This window comes from Phalacrocorax aristotelis, chromosome 4, assembly GCF_949628215.1.
Source record: "Phalacrocorax aristotelis chromosome 4, bGulAri2.1, whole genome shotgun sequence".
Classification (NCBI taxonomy): domain Eukaryota; kingdom Metazoa; phylum Chordata; class Aves; order Suliformes; family Phalacrocoracidae; genus Phalacrocorax; species Phalacrocorax aristotelis.
In genome coordinates, this window is record NC_134279.1 from 40718289 (window position 1) to 40725352 (window position 7064).

Sequence of the window (7064 nt, forward strand, 5' to 3'; positions counted from 1 at the left end):
AATTAATGAGATCTAACCTTACTGTATTCACAAAAATAATGTTCTCTTGCTTTCCTGCATCACCTCTAGTATGTTAGAGTCAAAGCACATATATAGAAATCTGATAACTATTCGGGACCAGAGGAAAGAAACACAGCATGTGCTTGTCACAACATCTGGAGAGAAGCAAGGACAAAAGAGAAACAGAGGTAGTTACCAGTGCAATAGGTATTAAAAGAGAATTTGAGGCTATCTGGTTTTAATTGGCTTGATGATAAATTCACTTAAATCAATGAAAATCTTTCCACCTATTTCAATGGGATTTGGAGTAGTTTTCAGTATCTTACAGCCAAGCTGCGGTTGCCAAAACAATTATTTCCTCATTCCTCCTAGAAAGAGTTTTCTATACAACCTTTAGGGGCATGTAACACTTCTTATGTTTGAAAGTTATTGCTGAAGAAACAAATACTTGCTGAAAGCACTGCCTGAGAATATAGTCACTGAACATCAAACACAAACTGAAGGATTTGTAAAAAAGAAGCGGGAAAGCATCAAGGACATCTTCCCATCCTAATTACTGAAAGAATTCTTATTGCAATATTTATATTGTGTAATATAGATAAGCTGTGTGCAAGGACGCATTATTTAAAAAGACATTCTACACAAGATTATCACTAGTTATAACCACAAAATTTGCTCATTAGTATTAAACCCCTACTCATGAATAGACCCTTATGCTCTGTGTAGATGTTGCATAAAGAAGCTGTAAAGAGATGTAGCAAGCACCTTTCTAGCTTCCAGTCTCCACATTTCAAAGTATTTGTATCTGAGAATCAGTTCTCCTTTGTGAGAGATTTTCTCCATCACTATTTTGAAGGAATGTGTTACTTAAACGTTGCAAAAGGGAGACATGTGGAAAAGAGAACTGAGGAAGTACTTAGAAAATTCTCTGTACTAAAATAGAGAATATAATAGTACAACCTTAGCAGTAATACTGTCCTCCTTGTTTTAATGAGGTATTTGTTCAATATGTATATATATACATGTAATATTTCATTGTGTCTTTACCATCTGTCATTTTGCACATGTGAAAAGCTCAGTTCTTGAAACAGCTGCATGTTCCTTTTGAAAAAAAAAAAACAACGCATAAGCATCAGTATCTGTTCAAAACAACATTTGAGTGAAGAAAGGTGAATCCTCAGCAATAAATGAAGCCAATTAATTTCTCAGAGCTCTGTGGAGTACCTGGCAGCAATGTCCCAGATTCAAGGCGGTCTCACTAGCACTTGCTGATTTTTGTCCTCATATTAGTATACAAGGAATCTTTTGCCCTCACTCAGCTACAACCTCCTTTTAAATCTCTCCTGTCAGCAGCAAGGTTTTCCTGACATTTATTTGTAAAGTTCTTTATCATGCAAGAGAAAGCACAGAAACTTCAGTAAAGGACAATGTCATTTCAGCTGATGAATCCATTATTTCAGAGCTCTGGAGCTTCCAGGTGGTGACAAAGCCATGCTGCAGAGAATAATTTAAAATTGAAAAATGTTCACGTAAAAAAATGAATGAGGTCTGCACCTGAAACCTAATAAATCTGTTGGGCAAAAAGTCTAAATATTTAAAGGCATAGGGTAGAGGTACTCAGGACATAAAGCAGAGAGAATGTGCAGATACACATGATGACAAGTCTGGCATAAAATCTAACTAAAGGTCACTATTCTCATATAGAATTGCCTTTTCTTGCATCTATTGAGATACGCAAAACCCGCAGAGAAGTTCTGAATAAACCATCTATATAGTTTGTGGGAAGTGAGAAAAAGGATGGTCCAAACAACATGGCATTTTATAGATTGCTTCTAAAGAATACCTCTGGTATTTCCTAACTCCTAAATCAGTACAGCAAAGACCTTTTCCCTAACTTTGAAGGGAAGACATTCACCAATGTAAAATCATCATTTTTACATTTATATATGAATAATTGGAAAGTTTTGCTTTATCTTTACCCTTGGTCGTGTCTCTGGTTCAGACATTATCACACGCTCTCATATTATAATATCTAAAGATTTAATTCCATAAGCCCACTCTCTCTTTTTTTCTGCCTCTTGTCATGGTTCAGCCTCAGCTGGCAACTACACACCACGCAGCCACTCACTCACTCCCCCCTCCCCTGTGGGACGGGGGAGAGAATCAGAAGAACAAAAGAACTTGTGGGTTGAGATAAGCAGTTTAATAATTACAATAAAAATAATAATTATAATAATAATGAATATGATAATAATAACAATAATGATAATATAATTAAATGGAAAAAAAAAAAAAAAGGAAAAGAAAAAACCAAAACCACAAACGATACAACCGCTCACCACCCGCTGACCGACACTGCTCACCCCTGAGCCGTGAATGCTTCCTCCCCGCCCTGGCCAGCTCCTCCCAGTTAACATACTGGGCATGACGTTACCATGATATGGAATATCCCTTTGGCCAGTTTGACTCTGCTCTCTTAGCTGTGCCCCCTCCCCTCCCAGCTTCTTGTGCACCCGGCAGGGCATGGGAAGCTGGAAAAGTCCTTGACTAGCACAAGCACTACCCAGCAACAACCAAAACATCGGTGTGTTATCTCAACATTGTTTTCCTACTAAGTCCCAAGCACAGCACCGTGCCAGCTGCAGTGAAGAAAATTAACTCTATCCCAGCTAAAACCATTACACTTTTTAGCACACACACACACACTCTCTCTCACATATATACATATAAGGGTTAATACAAAGGGCACCATCAATTGCTGTGTCATGCTCCAAGCACAGGAGAACAAGCTGAAGCTGATGCTGTGTTTTCTGACTGGAGAATTAATGTCATCTTACTCAACTCCTGGATAGCTAATTAATTTTATGGAATGAACTGAATGCCAGGAACTGTGTATATATAGTGTCTATTTATGTCCAAGACATATGTCCTTCTACTGTAAGATGGGAACATGCCGTCTCAATGCTTCAACACAGGAGAGGAGAGGGAATGAAGAGAGGCTACTTCCTTGCTTTCTCAAGATGCAAAGGCAAGAGATGAAAAGCAGAGCAACCAAGAGCGTTGACAGAGCTAGGAGCAAGAAAAATGTCTAAAAATGAATGGCTATGCAGAAATGTATGTCAGCAACTGGCTGTAGACGTACATATGAAAACAGACCTTTCTTCGGCCTGAAAGATTTAGAAATTATTTCATTCAGTTGTCTGGAAAACAGTTATTGTGGAAAAAAAAATTATGTTCAGAATATGTGCCACAGAGAACAGATAATTCCGGCAATGTCTTGTTGTTACAAAGAAAAGGTTAGGTCCAAGGCCTAGTTTTGCTAATTGTCTAAGCTAATAACTACTTTTCTATGTAAGAAGTCTCTCTCACCTTTCTCTCCTAAACATTTAACAGCAAATACAAAAAAAAAAACCACCACAAAATCTTTTTTTGCTCTCACAGCCATACCAGGAGGTAAATTTGATCATTAAAATTAAGCACTTAAAAGCACCAAGGAAGCTCTTGCTGATCAGAGGTGTTTTGTCTGGTGCTGCTTTACATGGCTTACAAGGGGAATAGTGCTACATATCAAAATATTATATTTTCATGGGCTACTTGCAACTGCCTGAAGAGTTTAACTGTTCCTCTGGTAGTCAGAAGCAAGAACTAACTGCTCCCTTTGGTGTGAAGAAGCCTATTCCCCAGGCCTTCTACCCTGTCATGCATATTTGAGTCATGAAGGGAACAGTACAGTTCATTTAGTTGCTGAATGTGTCAGCAAAGGAATTCAAATGTGTTACAATAATGAATGCCAGCAGGGACATACTACTGGCTCATCAGGAAACCTCTTACTTCTGCTTTAATCTAGCTCTTCCAATTACTACAAGCACTTTTTTGCAGTGCAGTCAAGAACATCTCAAGAACTCGTGCAGTCACAAAATAACTCTAAACACTCAGGTCGTTCAGCAGCTTTAAACTAAACATACACTATTATGGGCTCCAGAGGGAATCTGACATTTTGTTAACATCAAAAGTTTGAAGACATGTAAGCTAGGGAACCCATAGGTATTATGTAATGTTTTTGAAGGACCATGCTACTATTCTTTCCTGCCACTGACTTGTCACTATCTGGGGAGGTTACCGAATGCTCTACCCACTGTTCATGGATATCTTTGATTGCCTTCTAAACCATCTGAAATGGGCATTAACTTGATGAGAATCCTGGAACAGCTCTACAGAAAAGTAATTTTTCTCCAATAAAGATACAAGCTGTCCAACATTGCTCACATCAATTCGTGTATCAGATACTGTCATTCAGTACTTTCAGCTCCTGAGATTTGAACCTGCTTGATCTGAAATCCTGACAATGGTGGGGCAGACAACAGCAACCTTTGAGAAAAGCTTTCTTACCTGCAACAGCTTGAAATGCTTTTAACTTAGCAAACATTTCTGTGAGCAGGACTGATTAATATTTTTCTTTATTTTGTGTTTTGAACCCTGTTATATGATACTTAAAGGTACCAAATAAGATGCTGTCCCAAGGGCATTTATGTTGGCTTTCTCACTCTGAGTAATCAGGTGTTGTTGATTTTTGGATGCCCTCTGTTGTCCCAGGGAAAAAATCCTAAGGTTTATCTTACAGTGACAGATGGTTTGGTTAATAAATGTGGCAACAACTCTAATGGTGTCATAGTCCTGGCAGCTGGTACTCCAGGGCACACTATACACAGCAGTGTTGAGTGAGTCAATGCAGTGTTATACATCTATGTAGCTGTAATAACCTTTTCTTCATTCTTTCTGAGCTGTTATGAGAAGAAGTTGCCACAGTGCCACAGTCCATTTCAAGAGGTCCATGGTCTCTGAAGCCCCACTGGTCAGAGGGAAGATTCCTTCTCTTCAGTGACACCACAGAACAGGAGCAGTGAATTACTGAAAAGGCTTCTTTTATAAACTCGGAGGAAGAGTAGAGTGCAGAAGCACCTAGCTCTCTCCCTCTCTCCCCTAGTATAATTGTTTATGGTTGTACTCTTCAGGGTCTCTTCTCCCACTCCTTGCAAGTGCCTTTGTCTGTCTTAATGTTTTGTCATTTCCTCAGAGCAGCAGCTTCTTTCTTGTACACATCTGCAGAATGAGGAAAGCACAGGAAGTGGACAAAGAGAGAAAAACGGCATGAAGTGATTCCCAAGCAGCCTACGTTTAGCAGAAGAAGCCAGGAGAAGACTTTATGAAGTAAATGGTAAAAGGCTAAAGAAGACTGAATGTGTCAAAAGATGAGTTTGAGGATAAACAGATGGGCAATTACAATTAATTAATTACCAAACATGGAGTTGAAAGACATCTCATAACAGATTAGAGTTGCCCTTAGGCATGTTCAAAAGGTTCATTTTACATAGACTTTTCTTAATAGAAGGAAAAAGGTGTCTGCAATGCAGAAAAGGCGGCTTTCTAGCCTAGGTTCTTAAAGTCAGCTTTCAAAGGATTGCTTTTAGAAAAGCTTTGTTTCCTCCTCTGTCTTTTTAGAGTAGTAATAAAGGGCTCTATATCTTGCATGGTAGTGTTTCGCAGGGATGTCACCTCTTGAGAGTCATGGCTTTATAACTTTATCTTTTTTACATATAAAATGGGACACACTGTGCACACATTTTGACAGCATGAACAGCTGCCAAGACACCACATCCATGAACAAAAGTAGGCAATAATTCCAAAGGGAGCCTTGTAAATACTCTTCCAAATATACTATGGACAAGGTCTCCTCTTCCTCTCAAGCTGAAAGTAGAGAAGTTGAGCAGGAAAAGAATTTGGTGAATAGGAGCTGAGCTGCAAAGCAGTAAAGAATAGTACCAGAGACCCTAGGAGGCTCTAGATGTTTAAATGTCTGAACCAACAGACCAGTTTTGAAAATGAATCATTCAAGGCTCTTTTTTCCTTCCCTTCCCCTCCCCCTTTCTTTCCTTTTCCCTTTCCTTTCTTTTCCCTTTCCTTTCCCTTTTGTTTCCTTTTTAAATCACATCCTTTTTTTTTTTTTCTTTTTAAGCCATAGCTTCAGTGACCAATAGGCAAAAGACTGCAAAAGCCCTTATAAAAATAGAAACTTAGTCACCACTGCATTTTTCCTCATCTTTCCAAGGACTGCCCCCCTGAGCCTAGATTCCTTACTTGATACCAGGACAGAATCCGTAACTTGGATAAGGCAAAAAAAACCCCAACTGTTTAAGTAACACTGTCTAAAAGAAGCTGTTTCTCTTCTACCTACTACCATCTCTTACTCACATTCAATTCCATTTTGTAATCCTGTGCATTGATAAAGTGATTGAGGTGAGGTTGTTTATGCCAGCCTGCTTCTGGAATACGGAAAAACTACTTGGAGCAATACAACATGCTTTTTTAGGTATCTTCTGCCTCCTTTTCTCATGACAGCTTTCTGCAAAATGTGCACTTTGAGGAGATTGACTGTTATTTAATAGTTGTTTTCTATAATTTATAAACCAGATTTTTCATTGCGTCTAGAAAACATTGCCAGTTTCATTTAATCACATATTTCCTAGTCTTGGAAAAACTTTACCTAAGTTACATACCAGCACTAATGGAGTAATGAAAAGAATAATTACACTCATTCACATTGTTCTCTTTATATTCATCAACTCCACACTGAGAAGCTATTGCCATAGAGGATAAAAAGCAAAGACAATCATATATGGAACGGGCTGCTGTTTTCTGAACTGTTGCTGTCCTCATGCTGTGTGTCTGAAGAAGGAACAGTTACCTGATAATCATTCCTACAGCTGAAGGTGGTTAAAGTTCAAAATACGCATACTGCACCACCACAGGGAGAAATGGTTATCTGTTTGTTGCCTTTCATCTTTCCACCAAAAAGTGAAAATATACAGACACTATAAACTAAAGTTTGATACACTAAGATTCACTTGAGTCATTTGGTGAGGTGGAACTGGAATCTAAATCTACCATTGTTCATAGGAAAATACAGGGAAATATCTCAGAATACTTCATTTATTCAAGTGATTAGACTTTATTTTTTCGATATATCTACATTAGCATAGATTTGTCTCATTTTGGCTCAGAAGAGA